The sequence below is a fragment of the Phasianus colchicus genome, chromosome Z (genome assembly GCF_987193195.1).
Source record: "Phasianus colchicus chromosome Z, bPhaCol1.hap1.1, whole genome shotgun sequence".
NCBI classification, from domain to species: Eukaryota; Metazoa; Chordata; class Aves; order Galliformes; family Phasianidae; genus Phasianus; species Phasianus colchicus.
The window spans coordinates 48,299,121-48,320,158 of NC_143476.1; the positions used below are offsets into that span (position 1 = coordinate 48,299,121).

Genomic DNA, 21,038 nt, shown 5'->3' on the forward strand with positions numbered 1-21,038 from the left:
CATAACCTGCAGATCACAGAATTGCTTCTTGGTGTTCAGAGGGAAGCTACTATTTGACAGTTTGTGCCTGGTGCCTTTTGTCCTGGCTCTGCACATCACAGAACACAGCCTGGCTCAGTCCTCTTCGCATTCTTCCTTTGGGTATTTATGGACATCAATGGGATTCCCCGGAGCTGTCCCTTCTCCAGGCTGAGCAGTTCCAGCTCTCTCAGCCTTTAGTCAAGTTTCAGCAAAATGAATGTGCTTTCTGGCAGGAATAACAGCACTTGTCAAATCTTTCCAGCAGAATGGACCACTGAACACTGGAGCCTGAATGTTATGTGTCGCACTGGCCGCATGCCATCAACTTTGTCTTCAAATAACTACATTATCAACTTCACTTTTGTATATGATTTACAAGTCAGCAAAATTTTGCTAAGAAGCAGTAAGAAATACACGAGGAAAAAAACCCAAAACCAATTCAGATGTGATAGACCAGCATCCGTATAGGACTGTCCATACTGATGGGGTATTGATGCACTCATGGGACTCTGAACTCCACCAGCAACTGAGCAGGAGGGATCAGAGTAAGAACCTTGGCTTTCAGAAACTTTTTCATTTATTTGATTTATTAGTTTCAATTCCAATTAATTTGTATTTCTGTTATTATAATTAGTAAATTAATTTTCCTCCTCAGATAGTTGTCACTGTTTGTTTGCTCTATTTTTCTTTTCCTTTTTTGTTCCCTTTCCTCCTTTCCACCTTCCTTTCTGGCCTGGTGGGCCTATCTGTCATGGACACAGATAGATCTAGAGATAACTGTGACACATGTCCCGGTGACACAGCAGGACTGTGCTGCCAGCACAGCAGGACCACATTTCTGGTTTTTGACATGTAGTATCTGGGCAATAATTAAAAGCCTGCAGGGATTACTGTGTCTGTTAATCAAGAACTCCAAGGCAGAGACTGCTCGCAAGGTGTCAGCCATGGACTGTGCTCCTGCAGAGCTTCTAAGCTCAGTTTCTTCTCTGGTCTTTGAAAACCTTTGGAAATTCACCTGTGAGCACCCACACAGTCCTGACCAGATGGGTCAACATGTCTCTTGGTACTGTAAGACTGAGCACGTACCTATTGCTCACTCCTTCACCAAGTACACTCAAGTAGTTTTCAGTGCTCCTTTTGTCATCCCTTTAGGAAATTAAATGGGAACTGATCCTTACTAATATAACAGTTGTGCACAGAGGGGTAGAATCTTACCTAGCAACAATATTTTAGAGTAACAGGAGGAAACAGTGAAGAAAATTCTGCATTTCACCTATAATGCCCTTGGACTTCAGGGAGAGCAATGCCTGTACTGATAGCAATATCACATAACAATACCAGCTCTACAGCTACCTGCAAGTAGTATTACTTCTGAAATGAGAAAGTATACAGGAAGCATGACTTGGGAGGAAAGAACAGTTTACTGCTATGGCAGTAAATGAGGCATCAAGCAACATCACTCTATTTATACAGTATCCTATTGTCATAACCTAGGTTTAAATGCATCTAGCATTCTAGTACCTGAAATACTGCATGTATTGTTATGAGGAATATTATGTTTTACTTTTCAGGATACTCCTGCAACAATTTCTGCTTATAAGTTGTTATATATACAAATGCACCTTGAAAGTACCATTGTAAGGGGACTGTTTGCAGTGCATCAGCCTAAGCACAGGTTAGATTCTTGCCGATATGTTTGTTCTGTAGTACAGACTTGGAGTATGATTTGCACTGCCTTGCCAATTTCCTAGCAAATTTGTAGCAGACATAAAGAGGTTAATAGCATCCATCTGCAGTCAGACAGTCTCAAATCTCTACAACTAGATGTAATCATTACATTTGTGTTTGCAAAACATCTGGGGCATCCTATGTTTTCATTCATTTGCAAGCCCAAAGTCTGGCTACAATTAAGCTACAAAAAAAAGCAGAATACATATTTGTAATTTTACACAACGGATAGATGATTATGATAAACCAGTGAACAGGATCTTCAGTGTTAGAAGTGGAAGACAGAGAGAGGCCCATTCTGTGCTATGTTATAGCCACCCCCCACAGCCTCCTCGCTCCCCTGGGTCTCTGCTCTTCCACTCTGCTCTGACTACAGTTCTCCTAGTACACAGAGTAGCAACCTCTTCCAGGGGTCACCATGCTCCTAACTACTCCATGGTGAAACAGAACTCTTCCCAGCTTCCCCTGCAAATGCACCGCCTGGATGCCTGTGCTCTCAAAGGCATGAACAGCCTTTAATTCTGAGTAAGTCCTTTGGTTTCGCACACTTTCTCTCTCATTTTATTTGATTTATTAATATTTATCATTGAATTATATTGTATTATATTGTGTTATCTTGCATTCCAATATCATATTTCGCAAAATCATCTTTCTTCCTCAGATTGTTGCTGCTGTTCTATCCCCGGAGCCCAGCTCCATCTCCCATCTCCCATCTTCCTACCCTCCCCCTTTCCCTTTCCCTTTTTGGGTCAGTGGGCCTGCAGGCCTGCTGCCCCCTGTTATGAACACAGATTGATCTAGCTAACTCCGTGACAAGACTTTACATCAGCGCTCAGTAAGTCAAGAATGAAGTCTGAGGCATGACTGAAAGAAAAAGAAGTTTGATGTAAATATTTGTGCTCTGTTTTCTCACTTGGCGCTCACCAGGTGTAAAACAAGGAATTTTAGGATCTCTTTTTGCAGACTTGTTGCCATCCCTTCCCAGCCAAAGCCCAGTCTGTATGACAGAAGGCAGCCTGGTCCAGACACCAAGTTGTGGGGTGTGGTCAACGCACTGGAGGGGCAGAATGTCATCCAGAGAGAGATAGACAGGCTTGAGCAGTGAGTCCAGGAGAATCTCATGAGGTTCAACAAAGCCAAGTGCAAGATTTTGTACCCGGGTCGAAGCAATCCCCACTACCAATACAAGCTGAAGGAGGTACGGATGGAGCACAGCCCTGTCAAAGAGGACTTGGGGGTACTGGTGGATGTCAAGCAAAACATAAGCCATAATGTGCCCTTGCAGCTCAGAAAACCAAGTGTATCCTGTGCCGCATCAAACCAAGCATGGCCAGCAGGGCAAGGGAGATGATCCTGCCCTCTGCTCTGCGCTGGAGAGGCCTCACCTGGAATACTGCATCTAGATATGGAGTCTTCAGTATACGAGAGACATGGACCTGCTGGAGAATCCAGAGCATCCACATCCACAGCAGAGCCACAAACATGATCCAAGTTATGGAACACCTCTCCTACAAGGACAGGCTAAGAGAACTGAGGCTGTTCAGCCTGGAGAAGGCTCTGGATAGACCTGAGCACCTTTCTGTATCAAAAGGAAAGAAAGGGACAGAGTTGTTAGCAGGGTCTGTGGTGATACGATAAGGAAAAATGATTTCAAACTAGAAGAGGGGAGATTTAGGTTGAATATAAGGAAAAAATCTTTTACAGTGAGTGTGGTGAGGCACTGGAATAGGTTGCCCAGAGAGGTGATGGATATCCTGTCCCTGGAGACTTTCAAATCCAGGCTGCATAGGCCCTTAGCAAACTGATCGAGCTGTGGATGTCCCTGTTCACTGGAGGGCAGTTGGACTAGACAACCTTTAAAGGTCTCTTCTAACTATAAGCATTCTATGAATCTATGATTTACTGAGTGTACAACTTGAGCTGGAGCCCACACTGGCAGTGTGCAGGTCCTAGGGAACTCTCCCGGTATACGGTCACAAAATAATTCTGTTATGATGCTAGAATTTTCACACCATTATTCCATAAAAGAACCTGCAGAAGGTTGTGAGAAATCAAATTAATTCTTGAGTTCAGGTGTGATGCCACACAAAAAGTGCTTTTTAGTGCTTTAGTGCTTTTGTCCTACATTTTTAGAGCAAAGGGAACAGGATCTAGCGACAAGACAGGGAACACTGGATGATCCGCGTGACCTGGACAAGGCCCTGTTGGTGCTGCATTGCAAGAGGGATCTGCTTTGCAGGCAGTATAGGCGGGGTGCTGGAGCACTGGGCTGGAGCTGGCTACTGTGTCAGAGCTGCGTCTGTGTCAGGTCCCTGGGGGCATGCAACAGGGTCCTGTGCCAACAGACAAATTCCCCAGCCACATGTCTAACCAGTCCTTGCAGCACAGAAGATGGAGGCTGCCCACACACAGGCTGGCTCTCCCTGTCTGGGAGTCTCGAAGTCATTATGGGGAATGCATGAGATGATGCTGAGTTTATTTTAGGCAACCTGGGGCTGGGAGTCTGGTCCCCAGTGCCACTTCAAAATGTCTCACTGTCTCTCAGATTTAAGAGCCTTCATGGAACATTTCAGCTCATCTTCTTATAATGAATTGGAATGATTTTGTTAAACTAGAATTGCAGACAGTCTAAGGACATATATTAAAACTGAAAATAATTTGCAAGAACTTGACTTAATCACTTTGTAGCAGCTTGGACAGACTGAGACAGGGAAATCACGCTCATGACAAAGAATGAGAGCTTCTCAGAAAGAAGAAAGCAGATGTAACCAACCCACCTGGAACCCAAACTCAGTGCTGCTCCTTGAAGTGAGTCTTCATGCCTTCATGGTGCAGGAAAAGGCAAATACGAAGAAAGCCAATAGCAGTCTCAGCCATACTTTGAGGCGTAACAGGCAGGATTGCTCAGCTTTGATTTTTAATTTTTTTGTTGCTCTTGAATCTACAGGAAGAACATAATGGGAATAAGCAAATTACTCTCCTAACCCGATTTATAACATTTTTAGCTGTCATACCGTCTCTCAACTAACATCACATACTAGCAGAGAAATAGTGGTAAAAAAGCACAAGACACAGTCTTACGTACAGAGCAGTGGGAGGCAGTACTAGTTTTCTGCTTCATGTGTGAGAGCTGGCAGTAAGTGCATAGAAGTATTGCATGTGGTATGCACACACGGTGGTCTGGCAGAGCACGGCACTGACCTATCCCCCTAGATCTTGAGACTCTCTGCAAAACACTTCCTGCAGACAACAGCTCCCAGAACAGAGCTGCTCTTTGCAGTCCCCAGGCACCTAGTTCTTCATTCTCTCAGCTGCAGCCATTCTGAGTAGTGCTGGTTATCACTGCTTTTTACCGGTGTCATGGAGGCTGAGGCCTTTTGCTCCTTGCCAGTTAAAACCTGCACCAGCCACTCCATTCTCTCCTCATGATGGATGGCAAGTTCACAGGCCTTGAGTGCCCCAGTCACCCCATTAGCTTTTTAAAAATATTGGCTTTCTTCCAACCCTTTTTGATTTCTTTACTGTTCCTTTTATATATTTTTTTTTCCATTGTGTCAGCATTAATGGATAAGTGAGCTTTTTGGACAATTCCTCGAAGGTATCCAATCCCACATTTTCAAATGTTTGAGTTTAATATCTGTACTTAATATCCTCCCTAGTCATTCACTAACAGAATAGAAAGTAATTGTTGTACTGTATTTCTCAGTCATCAGTCAAATCCTGATGTTACTTTTTCAGGAAGCAGCAATTTCATATCCCTGTTCCCTGCACAGCCAGTTGTCCTGGGCAATAAGTGACCTGTGCAGTCTGCCACCTGAAATCCTGCGGCTACAGACTGGCTTGTTTCACTTTTTCTTGCACTTTTTCCTGCACATCCCTCCCTTGCTGCAAGCCCTCCTAGCCAATCTTTGTATGCAAAAATAAGAAGAGCTCTGTTTCTGCCATTACCACAAATCTGCAAGCAGAGACCCTCATGGACTCTGCTCCTGGGCTGGGATTTCTCCTGGTTACCTTGCTGTCATCCTAGAAGCTGATTAAGGGATGTGTAGCATTGCACCAACTGCTGCATGTAGAGGGAAGTGTGGTCACAGAACCATGGAGTCAAAGGGTGCATGAAGGTAGGCAGGGACCTCTTGGTTCATGTGGGACATTCAGAGCAGGGTGCCAAGGAACACATCCAGGTGGCTTCTGAAGACCTCCAAGACCTCTGGTGTTCACAGGGAACCACCTGTGTTCCAGTTTTTGCCTGTTGTCTCTTGTTCTGGCACTGGGTACCACAGAGAAGAGCTTGGCTCCTTCCTCTCTGCATCCTCCATTCAGTTATTTATAGACACTGATGAGATGCCCTGAGCCTCTCTCTCCAAGCTGAGTAGTCCCTGCTCTAAAGTATTTAGTGAGTACTGTTTCTTCCTTGCTGCAGTTGAGCCACTTCCTCAGTCAGCTGGGACAGAATGACCTGAAACAGGAAGCATGATTCAGAGAGAAAGACAGACAGCACACCAACACTGCACAGTGTGCAGGGAATTGGGCTCCAGAAACCAGCAGCCTCAGATAGGATTTGATATGTATTCCTCCTTTATGGCAATTCCTACTTCCCCTGAAATGTTGGTCCCCCTAATCAATGGTTTTAAAACGATGAACTTGGATCAAGTCTGTAGTGAAATTAGACTGCTCCTTGAATGGACCCACCATCTGTCATCAAGATGTAGATATACTTCAAAAAAATCAGTAGCTTTCTTGTTGAAAGTGATTCCCCCAAGCTACAAACACCACTGCCCTCAAGCAGCAAGTTACCCCTAAATTTGGGTAGTGATCTTCCTCCCTGCATCTCAGCAGCCTCCAAGAGTGAGCCCTGTTCTGTGGCAGCACTGCTTGGTGCAGGGCAAGCTTCGCACAGCCAGGCATGGGTTGCAGGTGGCAGTGGATCTTGTCATCAGCTGTCCTGGCTACCTGCCTGCAGAGCAGGCCTGACAGGTTCCAGTCACGATCCCACATGGATCAGTGAACAGCAAACAGAGGAAATCACTAATTAATGTTTGTTTTTCTCTCAGTGCTTTTACATTCAGGTAATCCATCAGAGAGGTTCTAAGTAACCACCTAGACCCCTCTCACACCCCCTCCACCCCCCCATATACCCATGAATTTTCCAATTTAGCAAACTTACTTGCAGAAGACAGGGAAGTTTTACTGTTAGTTACTCTCATTTTGGGCCTGCTTAGGCCCATTTCCAAAACGTTGTGGCAGAACAGCCCAAAGTCTGGGGCTGTTGAGAGATGGATGCCACACTGCTTCTGGAGTCACTGTGTCTGCACTGATACCATCCTGGTGTTCAGCGAGCACTGGAGCACTGCAGTGCTACTTATCCCTACAATCCCCAAGATGGAGCTAGCAATCATAACCAGACCTGCAGGCAGGAAGCTGTCAGTGTCCTGGACAGAAACAGGCCTCCCTGTTCCCAAAACATGGGCTGAGGAAAAAATACATTTTGCTGAATAACACCAGAAATGAAATAACAGGGGAAACAAAAGTTCTCTTCACATGCTTTAGACATTTAGGAAGGACAAAAAGTACAAATACTTAAGGCTAGGAGCAGATAGCTTTGAGGGCTGAAGTCTTCCCTTTAATACTTTGATGTAAATTCAAAATTATCAGTTCATGCTTCAGTGATGTAACTAGGAGAAAACTTAGCAAACTTAGCAAACTTTATAACACGCTTCTGGATTTAAACAGTCTGAACAGGACACATCTATCCTCTGTGGCAATGGTGCAGAGCCCTGGAGTCCAGCAGAGCTGTGTCGCTGGGACCATCCTCTGCTGGGTTCTGCTGAGTGCTATGCAAGCACCTGATCCTATGCAGACTACAATATTGGCACTTACAGAAAAGCAAAGCTTTTCTCAAGTGCATTTCAAACGAGCTACATTTGCCAAACAGTTCTAGCTGTAGCTATCACTTCATATTTTATTTAATCATTTATGTAGTAAACGAAATAGCTCTCTGGAAACTGTAAGTTCCCAAAGATCTGGCTGTAGGCTAGATTCAGCTGAGATATGCACAGAAGTTATATTCCAGATGGATCTTTAAGCACCTGATTCTTGGATGAATGCTATGTATCTACTGATCCAGTGTCCTTGGCCTTGGACTGGCAAAACAAAACGTCTGCATGCCTGTGCCACATAACACAATCACCAAGTACACATACATTGCCATCCTATTGAGGCTTCTCTGAGCGAGGGCCGCCTAGGGCAGCCACTGTCCAAAATCTCCTTCTGAAAAACGCCTCATCCTCATGCCTCTCAGTGCCATACTGGGATTCTTCACAGGACAGTGAGCAATGCAAGACTGAATTTGAGGAATAAAATCTGGGAGACTGAAAACCTGAGTTCTAGATCTTGCTTCAGAGATTGTTTCCATCTATCATATGAGATGTGAAGCAGAAAACCAGGATGTGGAGACATACAGTTTCCTTCCTGCAGGCTATGTCCCCCCTCTCTCTTCTTGGATATTAGTGCCAAATATTTGGATATTAATGCCAAATGACTTTCAGTACAGATAACTGCTTTTTCATCCCAGTCAATTCAATTGATTGCAATATCCAAAATTGAGGCAGAGATGAAAAAACAGAAGTGTCTGTAGGAAAACAGAAGTGTCTGAGCTATGTGCACCTGGAGAACAGCAGCAGCCTGCTTACAGATCTGAAGCTGGATTGTGTCCTTCAGGAGCACACCTCTGCTGCACAGACACAGACTGTGGGGATACCACAGAGCCCCACAGCACTGTCTGCTGATAGGTACTGTGAGCCACTGGGGTGTCAGCTGGGAGTGGTACTGCAGCCACAGAGGAGAATGTCCTGCATTACAAATAATGCAGGATTAGCTATCTATGATTGCTTCAGAATATGAAAAGGATGTTGTCAGGAGGCAAGGAGGAGAGGAGAAATCAGATTTCACAAACAGGCCTTGCATTTTATGCAGCAGTGAACAGATAGTCATGGGACTTGCCATATTTAATAAGTAAAATGAAAGAGACCTGTTTAGTGAGACTGCACAACAGCACTCTCAAATAATTATGCAGGGCTCCTGGCAGCCAGAACAATGTGTTTCAACTTGCACTTTGGTCTCTCTCACATAGCATGTTGGAATACTTTTGCCTTGACAAGCTTGCCTTGGAGCCAAATCAGTGCATGGTGCAAGCAGGTTCAGCTCCAGAGGAGCCACTGTAGTGATGGATTTGGCATGCAGCACTTGAAATTGTTCTTTTCTCAGGCCCACTCTTGCACGTCATGAGCACTTGCTTTTCAGTGATTATAACGTAAGATGAAAACCTTCAGAGATTTTTCAAATTGGATCTGAAATAATTAAGACGATCTTAAAACCACCAACCTGAACTGATGAGTAGGTTTTCTCCTTATTTCAGGCTTGGATATTAACCTTTTTGCTGATGATCAGATTATTGACTGTTAGCAAGGCTTACCACAATCCTGGATATACAAATACATTAGTTATGCTTTAGAAGATATAAATAAAGGTTGTCACAGCTGATATTAAACAAAAAGTCTCTAGATTTTAGACATAAGTCTAAAGTGTATGTAGTGTATAAGTAAGTGTATAACAACATGTCTTATTATGGGAAAGGCAATAGGGTTCCTGAAATAATGAGACATAGGCCACCATTGATGCCTGGCAGTGCTTCCATCCATGGGTATGAAATCTTTGAAAAGCATACATAATCAAATATTCCCCTAAGACAGTGGTCATAAAAAGCTGTCTTTCCCAAAATATTTGCTGACTTAATTTCCGCTGATGACATGGAAGTGGCAATATAATATTGTACATGTAATTAAAACCAGTATTAAGTGCATTGTAAACTCCGACTGTAACAGTCTTCCTGACAGCAGATCTGATACCTATACTCACACCGAACCAGTAGACTAGCAGATATACTATTAGTTTTGGTGGAAAAATGATTTAATGGACAGCAATAAATATATTTATGGTGTACCTTTTTTAATTTTCATGCAATTCTTCAGTTATGAGGATGTAATTGAACAAATTAGCTGGCCAATCTTCTCTCTATTTGTCTAAAGTGCCAGTGGGACATCATTATGGGTAACAAGAGTGAAAGTTGGGGTGAAAAAATGGAACCTCAGCCAAGGATCTGGATAAATCAAATTGAGATCAGCTGCAAGATCATCATTAAAGAAAGAAAGAAAGAAAGAAAGAAAGCAAAAGAGAGAAAGAAAGAAAGAGAGAGAGAGAAAAAGAGAAAGAAAGAAAGAGAGAGAAAGAAAGAAAGAGAGAGAAAGAGAGAGAGAAAGAAAGAGAAAGAGAGAAAGAGAGAGAGAAAGAGAGAAAGAGAGAAAGAGAAAGAGAGAAAGAGAGAAAGGAAAGAAGGAAGGAAGGAGGGAAGGACGGAAGGCAGGAAGGAAGAAAGGAAGGCAGGAAGGCAGGCAGGAAGGAAGGAAGGCAAGAAGGAAGAAACAGAGAATACAGGAAAGATGATCACTTTGCATTTCTTACATGGTACTAAAAAATCTTGGAAGGCTGCTGAAAAATAAGCAGCAGGGAATTTCTGAGGAGTAGGACATACCTGTGCTACTTGCCTCTCCAGACTTTCCTGCCGGGAGGCATATTTGCATAGGGGAAGAGGTGTGAGAAGGCATTCCCAGCTGCACTGCACCACAGGCAGCTGTTCCTATGAGAAGTGGATTTATGAAAGCAGGGGAAGGAAGCGCCTGAATGTGGCATTTCATGGCACTCCCAGGCAGCACTGGGAAGTACCCAGGGAGATGAATGGGCTTTGCAGCACTCCAATCCTGCTGCCACAAAGAGCTGTGACCTATGGGCCTTCTAAGTAATTCAGCAAAAACTTGCTTTTTCCTTCTTCAGCAATGAGTGAGGGCACAGATCAGGTACATCCCACAGGCATCCTCAGCTCTGGATCCCACAGTTTGCTGACATGGCATGTTGCCCATTGCTGCCATCAGCCATAGGATGACAGAATAGGACAGGGCTGCTGCCACCAGGCAGTTGGTCCTCTCTGGACCATTCTGGATACAGATATGTGCTCTCTTGAACTGGCCCTTGGTGGCAGAATGGGGAGTGTGTTGGCAATGGGCACTCTTGTCACTATAATTAGCAGCTTCCAGAAAGGCAGATCTGCACCATTTGCCATGGTGATGCAGCACCACAGTGATGGTGCCAAACCTCTCATCCCTTTGGCCAGTCATATGAGCCAGGGTATCACCATGTTTATGCATATTGCCCAACTGTTCTTTGACAAATGTATTTTGAGTGAATAATTTATGCTTGGTATATTTAAAGAACAGAAACCTAAATCCTCTATTTACTGAGTTCATGCAGAGCTGGCTTTGAAGAGAACAGATGCAATGTCTCATTTACCATCGCCTTCCCTCTGCTGACCTGCTCAGGACCTTCACCCCAGACCAAGGAGAACATCCTCAGCAGAGAAGCAGCTATTAGGAGAGCAGGCAAAATTGCTCACAAATGGCAGTATTCAGAATGGTTTGCTCAACACACTGGGAGTCCAGGTGTGCAACAGTATGTTTTGTTTCCTTGCCTGTTTTAGAATCAATAAAAGACAAAAAAAAAATCTCAAGACTGAAACAAAAAAAAAATCTGAACTGTTCCTGTTAAGTTTTCACCATTAGTTCTGCTGCTTAAGTCTTAAGGAGGGACTCCAAATAGTTCTGTTCTATGCCATCTGGTGAATCCACAGGGGATAGGTAAACAATACCAAACTGATTTCTCTGCCTCCTAGAGGAACTTGGCTTGCATTCACATTCCCTTGGAGGTAAATTATTATTATTCTGATTGCTAGCTCAGATTCCACAAAGAGCAAGAGGAAAGGAAAAGAAGTAATAAAGTGAATTCTTTTGAAGCATGGATGCAGTGGAGATCACAGAAAAAAAGACAAAATAATAAAAGTTGACATGATCAGGGCTGCTCTTTTGATGTGCTGGTGAATCACAAGCCTTGATTTAAGCAAAGAGGTCTGCATCTGCTCTACAGATAAGTTAAGGGAGAAGAGTGGGTGAAGAATACTGACTTTTAATAAGGGAAGGCAGCCTGAGGTACATTTTGTTCTCATTTAAATTTTTTACCTACTATAGAAAAAATAAAACAAAAGAGAAAAAAAATGAAGAACAGGTGTTTTAGCTCTAGTAACTTATAAAATTATTTGGTGGTCCCTTGACCCATACCTAGCATTCAGATGCTTTCCTTCTGTAGTCTGTGAACATATATATTGTTCAATTTACTGAATTCGTATAATTTGAGAGTGGAAGAGAGAGAGAGCCTTAGCCTTACAAAGACATCATAGTGCATGAGGACAGGCAGGTCTGAAGGTGTCCCATCAGTTAAATGGGTAAGGTTTTTAGAAGACAATACACGCACAGGTATAGGATCACATTTATGCAAGAGGCAATGGAGTTGGAAGGGTGGATAGAAAAGATTTCCTTCTGACATATACATTTCCATGTCTCTATCTGAAGTCCTTACAGCCTCACTTGGGCTGAGATTCACTCCCAAGACTCCTGCAGAGCACTCAGCATGCAGTGGAGTTCTTCAGGGCTGCTGCCCAAAGCAACAGATAGCAGAATGTTGCTTATCAGAAGGAAAAGGGATGCCTGGTATATCCCATTTTGGGGATAAAAAATGCAACATCTATAGACATGAGTCAATATTAGAGATGGAGAAGAAATAATGTTCCTTAAACTTTGGGTCACATCACAGTAGGGGAGAGCAAGAAGGAAGGTTGCTGTCCTTTTGTAGGGTCTATGCAAGCATATACGGGACTACTTTGAGGACAAGGATGTGGGCATCATCCTAGAGATCAAATACCAAGGAGATGGGGGGACATATATTACACTGGTAGGCAGGGGGGCTCCTCATGAAGGGAAACAAGTAGAATGTGGGACAAAGTGTTCAGAATGTGGGATTTTTTTTAGTAAACAAAGAGGATATTAGTAATAAGAAGAATGGGGAAAAAAAAAAAAAAGAAAAAAAAAGACTTGGAGGCAGACATAAAGCATACCCTGAGAGGATGGTAGGGCTAACATCCAGAAAGAACTAAAAAGGGAAGATGTGATAAATCAGATAGGAAGTACACACTGGGGAAATAAACAATACACAGGGATGGGGACCAACTGAGGACCAGGGTGGGAAGGGGCCAGGTTCTCTCTTCCCCCACCTAGATTGGCATCCTGTCCAGGCAGATTCTGCTAACGTGAGGAGATGTTTTGTACTCCACTCCAGCATTCTGTTTGTTTCTAAATAGTAGGTGTGTTTCCCAGGAATTGTATTCCAGTTTGTAATGATTAGCAAAAGTTAGCATAGTATCTTTGCTGTGATGTTTGTGGGTTTGTAACTCATCAGCACAGTGGATACTTCCCTAGCTAGAGGGCGTTTAGGTTGTGCAATTCATTATAGGAAATCTTCCTGGATTTTTCTGGGTTTTGAATGCTTTGTGTTTAGCCCATAGCTGCACTCAGCAGTTCAAATTCCTCTTTGCTCATGACACATTTTTATGACTCTGCTCCATGGAACACAAAGGCCAGCTTGGAAACAAACAGAGCCTCTGAGATCAAAAAGCTGTCAGCCTGCACAAAGCTAACACACACTCAGACCAGTAGAGACTTGCTGTGAGAAGGAGAATCCATCTCTGAAATTTTGGTAAGGGAACACAGAGCTTATGGATGTAAGCCATATTTGGTTTCTCCTACATGTTCACAGCATTTGCATTGCAGTAGCTCCTGCAATGAGAAAAACACACATTAGCTAGGTGTGACTAGCATCCCCACAACCTGCTGACACTGTTTTAAGTGTAACTAAACTAAGTTAGGCAGGGATTCACATCTGATAGCGTTACTTCCCAATTTACATTTCAGTTAATTTTAGACAAGGCATTTAATTACGTTGCTATTTTTTCTAAAACAGTTCTTCCCCATCCCTCCTCCTCAGCTGAACAGTAAAGCATTTATATAGCTAGGAAGGCTTTTCAGTTAATTACCTCCAAAAAGGGAACAAGTGAAGTTCCCATTGCTCAGCCAGCGCAGCCTGCCTGGCTGCACAGCTGAAGCAGGCAATGGGCATCTGTGCAGCAGCACAGTACAGCCTGCCTGGTCAGGCATAGGAGCAGTCTCCACCCTAGCTGACCCTTTTCTGTGCCTCCCTTTGGACCCCATGTGTCCCCAGGCCGCACAGCAAAGGTGCACAGCCATCAGCCCATATCACTCAGGCAAGGACATAGGGCACCAGAGTGAGGAGGATGTCACCATGATTACAAGTCACTCCAGTTATTCCTTGCTGCTGGACACCAAGTGCAAGCCATAGTCAGATTCTTCCTGGCCATCTGGTCCCTCACAATAACATTGCCTAATCTAAAACTCTCATTAAAAATGAGATTTAGATTTTACATGATCACTCCAAAAACCAGCAGGAGATCTGACAGAGTTAGGCAGGTGGCTGCTCCTCCACCATCAGATAGAACATCTGTGTGCCACACTACCTGCCTGGGAAGCAGCCAACACCACAGCCAGAGCAGCAAAATTTAATAAAAGGTGCTTTTTTCTTTTTTTTTTTTTCTGCTTTGGAGGCTAGCCGCAGAGCAGGTAAAACTGCACTGGGCAAGGGATCTGGAGTGAAAAAGGCCAACAAAATAGCTCTTCTTAAGGCTTTTTTTGAAGCCAGCAACAGCGCTGCACGTGTGCTGGGGGGCTGGCAGCTTGTGGGTAGGCTGCTGAGCAAGAAGGAGTGAGTGAAGCTGGCACTTTAACGGCCTTATGAGCATGTCACCACTCACCCTTGACCTTGGCACTTGGCGATAAGCTTTCAACATCCTCGTGGAGAAAAGCACACCAGGTGAGTAACTGCTGTCACTGCCCACTGAGAAAAGGGAGGTTCAGTGAGCAAGCATAGCCCAAGCTGCCCATATGGTGCTGCAGCTGTGGGTGTGGGAGGTGTAGGGGTCAAGTAGAGCAGCATGTAAGTGTTGTTCCTCTTTGCTCAGGAGTCCGGCTTTCAGCAGTCTCTGAGACCACAGACTTAAGCATGGTCTCCATCAGACCATGGACTTGCTCCAAGAAGACTCTGTTGACCCAGAGGGCCTGCCCAGAAACGTAGCCGTTCAGATCTTGGGCTACAGGGAGTGCCTGAGCCTGCTGCTACTCTGGGAGGATGGCAGGTATTCCACCTGTGTCAGGTGTGAGCAGGTGGATGAGCTGCTCAGCCTGGTGGTGGAGCACAAGGAGGAGGTGGAGAGACTAAGGACCACCAGGGAGTGTGAGGGTGAGATTGATTGGTGGAGTGACTTGCTGGCGTGTCAGAGGGAAAGGTGCCAGAGGGATACCCCCAGGAAGGTAGAGGACCCCCTGTCCTGTCACAATTGGACAAATCTGACAGATGAGGAGGATTGGAAGAAAGTCCTGACTCAGTGTCATGGGCACACCCCCTGCCTGTCTAGCCCGCTTTCCCAGGTCCCATTAAGCAATAGGTTTGAGATGCTGGAAATTGAAGGGGAGGTGAGTGGGGAGGTGATGGAGGATCTGCCTAGGAGGGAGCCTAAGGCGAGGCGGTCATCCTCACACCTTGAGACTGCCTCTGTCAGGAAAGAAAGAAAGGTGGTTGTGTTAAATGACTCCCTTCTCAGAGGAATGGAGGGCCCCATTTGCAGACCCTAACTGAGCCATCGGAAAGCATGCTGCCTTCCTGGGTCCCGGGTCAGGGACATAACTAGAAAACTCCGAAAGCTGATTCAGTCCACTGATTATTCCCCATTATTCATAGTTCGGGTGTGCAATGATGAAATTGCTCAGAGAAGCCTGTGAACTATGAAAAGAGATTTCAGGCATTTAGGACATTTAGTTCAAGGAGCGGGAGCACAAGTGATCTCTTGTTCTATACCTTCAAGGGCAGTGAGGGACACGGAGCGGGCTTGGAAAGCACATGTGATGAATAATTGGCCCAGAGGCTGGTGTCAAGGCAGGAACTTTGATTTTTTTTGACCATGGGGCAGTTTACTCAGCCCCTAGCCTGTTGTCCATGGGTGGAAGCCACTTATCTCAAGGGGGGCAACAAATCCTAGCGCAGTAGCTAGCAGGGCTTATTGAAAGAGCTTTAAACTAGCTACGATGGGGGAAAGGGACAAAACAGGGCTCACCAGAGATAAGCCTAGGGGAACGATGCTTGAGTTGGGGGTGAGGCAGATGACTCAACTGAAATGCATCTACACCAATGCAGCAACAAGCAGGAGAAGCTGGAAGCAATTGTGCATCAGGCTAACTATGACCTATTTGCTATTACCAAAACATGGTGGGACCACTCCCATGAGTGGAGTGCTGTGATGGATGGCTACAAGTTCTTCAGAAGCAATAGACAAAGAAGGAAGGGTGGTAGTGTGGTGCTTTCTATTAAAGAGTGTTTTGATGTTGAAGAGCCTGGGGTTGGAAATGATAAAGTTGCGTGTCTATGGATAAGGATCAGTGGGAAGGCCTGTAAGGGTGACATCTTGGAGGGGATCTGTTATAGACTTCCTAATCAAGATGAAGAGAAGGATAAGGAATTCTATGAGCAGCTTGTGGAAGTTGTGTGATCACTAGCACTCATTCTCATGGGAGACTTCAATTTCCCTGATCTATGTTGGAAATATAATACAGCACAGAGGAAGCAGTCCAAGAGGTTTCTAGAGTGCATGGAAGATAGCTGCCTTACACAGCTGGTATGATAGTCTACCAGTGCTGATGCCCTGCTAAACCTGCTCTTCACTATCAGAGAAGGACTGGTGGGAGATGGGAAGGCTGGGAACTGTCTTGGGCAGAGTGACCATAAAATTGTAGAATTCTTTTTTCTGGAAGATGTCAGAAGGGTGACTAGGAAAACTGCTATCCTGAATTTCCAGAGGGCGGGCTTTGATACTTTGACCAGTTCAGGAGAGGGGTCCCTTGAAAGTCACTCCTGAAGGGCAAAGGGGTCCAGGAAGCCTGAATGCTCCTCAAGATGGAAATCTTAAAGGTACAAGAACAAGCTGTTCCTGAGTGCCATAAGGCAAGCCATAGGGGAAGAAGACTGGTGTGGATGAACTGGGAGCTCCATAAGAAAAAGAGAGTCTATGTCCTCTGGAAGAAGGCTACTTGGGGAGTCTACAAGGAGGTTGCTAAGGTATGCAGGGAGGAAATTAGGAGGGCAAAAGCCCAACTTGAACACAGATTGGCCACTGCAGTAAAAGAGAACAAGAAATCTGTTTACAAATATATCAATGGTAAGAGAAGCACCAAGGAGAATTTCCATCCTTTACTTGATGCAGCGGGGAATGTGACCACTGAGGGTAAAGAGAAGGCTGAGGTCCTCAATGCCTTCTTTACATCTGCCTTTAATAGGCAGATCAGTTGTCCTCAGGGCACTTTATGCTCTGATCTGGAAGTCTGGGATGTGACATGGAATACACCTCCAGTGATTCAGGTGGAGACAGTTAGAGAGCTCCTTCTCCATTTGAACTGTCACAAGACCATGACACATTTGACATGGTCTCCCACAGCATTCTCCTGGGGAAACTGGCAGATCGTGGCCTGGACACGTATACCCTCCTTTGGGTAAAGTACTGGCTAGAGGGCCATACCTAACAGGTAATAAGCAGTTAATGGAGTTAAGTCCAGCTGGCGACCCATTACAAGTGGTGCCCCCCAGGGGTTGGTACTGGCACCTATCTCGTTTAATATCTTTATTGATGACCTAGATGAGGGGATTGAGTGTACACTTCAGGAAGTTTGCAGATGACACCAAGATGGGAGGTAGTTTTGATCTGCTTGAAGATAGGGAGGCCCTTCAGAGGGATCTAGATAAGCTGGATCACTGGGCTGAGGTGAATGAGATGAGGTTCAACAAGGCCAAGTACCTGGTCCTACACCTTGGCCACAATAACCCCATGCAGAGCTATAAGCATGGGGCTGAGCGGCTGGATGACTGAAGAGGAAAGGGACCTGGGGGTGTTGGTTGAACATGAGCTGACAGTGTGCTGAGGTGGTCAAGAGGGCCAATGCCATCCTGGCCTGTATTAGAAATAATGTGGCCAGCAGGAGCAGGGAGGTAATCATTCCGCTGTGCTCAGCACTGGTGAGGCCGCACCTTGAGCGTTGTGTTCAGTTGTGGGCCCCTCACTACAAGAAAGACATTGAGGCCCTGGGATGTATCCAAGAAGGGCAACAAAACTGGTGAGGGGTCTGGAGCACAAGTCTTATGAGGAGCGGCTGAGGGAGCTGGGATTGTTTAGTCTAGAGAAGAGGAGGCTCAGGGGAGACCTCATTGAACTCTACAACTTCCTGAAGGGAGGTTGTGGTGAAGAGGGGTTTGGCCTCTTCTCCTAGGCAACAAACAGGACCTGAGGAAATGGCCATAGGTTGTGTCAAGGAAGATTTAGATTAGACATAAGGAAAAACTTTTTCTCTCTGAGAGTGGTCAGGCATTCCAGGATGGGCTGCCCAGGGAGATGGTGGAGTTGCTGTATCTGGCAGTGTTCAAGAGGTGTCGGGATGAGGGAGCTACGAGATATGGTTTAGTAGCTTGAGGTAGCAATGGTAATGGGAGGACGGTTGGACTAGATGATCTTGTAGATCCTCCTTTCCAATCCTGTGATTCTATGATTCTATGGGGAAAAAAAAGCTATTTTGACAATCTTTGTGGACAATCTTCAGACAGGAAATGTCACAAATTACATTTGATCCCGAGGCCTGATTTTACAGTGATTAAGTTTTTGGAGGAAATAAGGAAATCTTCCTATGATTCTTACAGACTACAAACACCTTTTATAGACTCACCATGGCATGCTGTAGTGTACAACTGTCTTGGAGATGTTTTCTTCTTATTTTATCTAAGAAGGAAACAAATTTCACAAATGAGAGTCTGACATCTCATCTCTGAAGAAGTTCAAAGCTGCATTGGACTGTTCTTCCAAAAAGAAAACTCCCCAAACCAAAATGTATACTTTTTAAATTGTAAGAAAAGATTGTTTCTGCCACAGCCTTTCTTTGAAAAACATAGCAAATCCAAGCTCAGCATTTTTTGAATCAGTACCTCCCTTTTTTAACAGCCTAAGGTTCATATAAAAAATAAATCCTCCTCTGAAATTGACATTAGACTCACTGAACATGTAACAAAATAGAAGTACAATTATTTACTCGGAGATAATAATACTCATTTACAAGGAAAGCAGATATAGGCCTTCTCTGGAAGGGTTAAACTGCTTTTTGCTGCTTACCACTTTAGCAGCAATTTTGCACTTAATCCAAAGGGGACTGGGGTTCAGAGCTACTTGTGTGCAGCATATGTATAGGATGGGAGCTTGACATTTTGTAAAGAAAACAAAGATGAAGCCATGCAGAATGCTTATTTTAAGTAAGAACTTTATCCCTCTTTCATCAAGAAATATAAGGGATATTCATAAAGCTGTAGAGAAATATTTCGGCCTCCATCATAGCAAGTTAGCAATGAACAGATTTCTGTAATGCTGACTGTGGTTCAAGCAGTAATTGCACACATATGCAGGCTGAGTACAATTAGACTAAACAAAATACTTTGTGTGTGGATAAGTCATTCTTACCACTGAATGGTGCTGCATAAATAATAAGCAGTACTGCAACATAACTGTGTTTTGCAAAAAACTAATCATGCATCACTTCCTCTCTGGTGGCCTTTTATGATGGAGTGACGGCATCGGTGGACAAGGGAAAGGCGACTGATGTCATTTACCTGGACTTGAGCAAGGCCTTTGACATGGTCCCCCACCACATCCTTATCTCCAAACTGGAGGGATGTGGATTTGATGGGTGGACCACTCGATGGATAAGAAACTGGTTGAAAGGCCGCAGACAGAGGGTGGTCATCAATGGCTCTATGTCCAGGTGGAGGCCGGTAACGAGCGGCGTCCCCCAGGCATCTGTCTTGGGACTGGTGCTCTTTAACATCTTTATCAATGACATCGATGACGGAATTGAGTGCACCCTCAGCAAGTTTGCTGACGACACCAAGCTGAGTGGTGTGGTTGACACGGTTGAAGGATGGGATGCCATTCAGAGGGACCTCGAGAGGCTAGAAAGGTGGGCCCGGGTGAACCTGCTGAGGTTCAACACGGCAAAGTGCAGAGTTTTGCACTTGGGCCGGAGGAATCCCAAGCATCCCTACAGACTGGAAGGAGAGGTCCTTGAGAACAGCCCTGTGGAGAAGGACCTGGGGGTCTTGGTAGACGAAAAACTTAACATGAGCCAGCAGTGTGCCCTTGCGGCTCGGAAGGCAAATGGGATCCTGTGCTCCATCAGAAGAGGGGTGGCCAGCAGAGACAGGGAGGTGATTGTTCCCCTCTACTCTGCTCTTGTGAGGCCCCATCTGGAATACTGCGTCCAGGTCTGGAGCCCCCAGTACAAGAAAGACAGGGAGCTGTTGGAGAGGGTCCAGAGGAGGGCCACGAAGATGATCAGGGGACTGGAGTACTTCCCCTATGAGGACAGGCTGAAAGAGCTGGGCTTGTTCAGCCTGGAGAAAAGAAGGCTGCGGGGTGACCTCATTGCAGCCTTTCAGTACCTAAAGGGAGCCTACAAAGAGGAGGGGAATCAACTCTTTGAAAGGGTGAGTGACAGCAGGACAAGGGGAAATGGTTTTAAGCTGAGGGGAGGGAGATTTAGGTTGGACATCAGGGGGAAATTCTTTACGGAGAGAGTGGTGAGGTGCTGGAACAGGCTGCCCAGGGAGGTTGTGGATGCCCCGTCCCTGGAGGTGTTCAAGGCCAGATTGGATGGGGCCCTGGGCAGCCTGGTCTAGCATTAGGTGGAATGGTTGGTAGCCCTGCGTGTGGCAGGGGGGTTGGAGATTCATGATCCTTGAGGTCCCTTCCAACCCTGGCAATTCTGTGATTCTGTGATTCCTCTGATTTATCACTGTGCTGGTTCATACTACCAAAGGAGCAATGCGTGTATCAGCAGACACTGAATTTTGAGTTCAGTCTTCATCTTCCTTGGTAAATGGACATGTTTCTGCAGCCTGGCAGTGGACAGACACACTGTCAGGGAACAGAGCGTGGCGTCACACCTAGTGCCACAGGGCTGCAGTGCATGGGAAACTTTTGTGCATTACTGATGAACAACATCTGAAAGATGGGAGATCATCTTGATAAGGAACCACCCAGTCTTGCAGAGCAGTATAAAGCTCCCAGAAATGCATAGAGAGGAGGGCTGTGGGCAGGTGAAGTAGGAAGGCTGCTGGAGGAGCACAGCCCCACCAAGAGAAGG

General features: G+C 45.2%; 1 long non-coding RNA gene across 2 annotated transcripts in view; it reads right to left on the reverse strand.

The window, feature by feature from the left end:
- Positions 1–679: 679 nt before the first annotated feature.
- The window catches only part of LOC149912959 (uncharacterized), a 32,577-nt gene continuing 12,218 nt past the window's right edge, over positions 680–21,038 (reverse strand). Inside the window, exons 2-5 of one of the 2 annotated variants that reach the window (XR_016461637.1) lie at positions 18,576–18,628; positions 5,761–6,205; positions 4,527–4,690; positions 680–3,328 (exon numbers count right to left, since the gene is read on the reverse strand). This is a non-coding gene — a long non-coding RNA (uncharacterized LOC149912959). The remainder of the gene's footprint in view (positions 3,329–4,526; positions 4,691–5,760; positions 6,206–18,575; positions 18,629–21,038) is intronic. The other variant, XR_016461636.1, reaches the window with a different exon arrangement.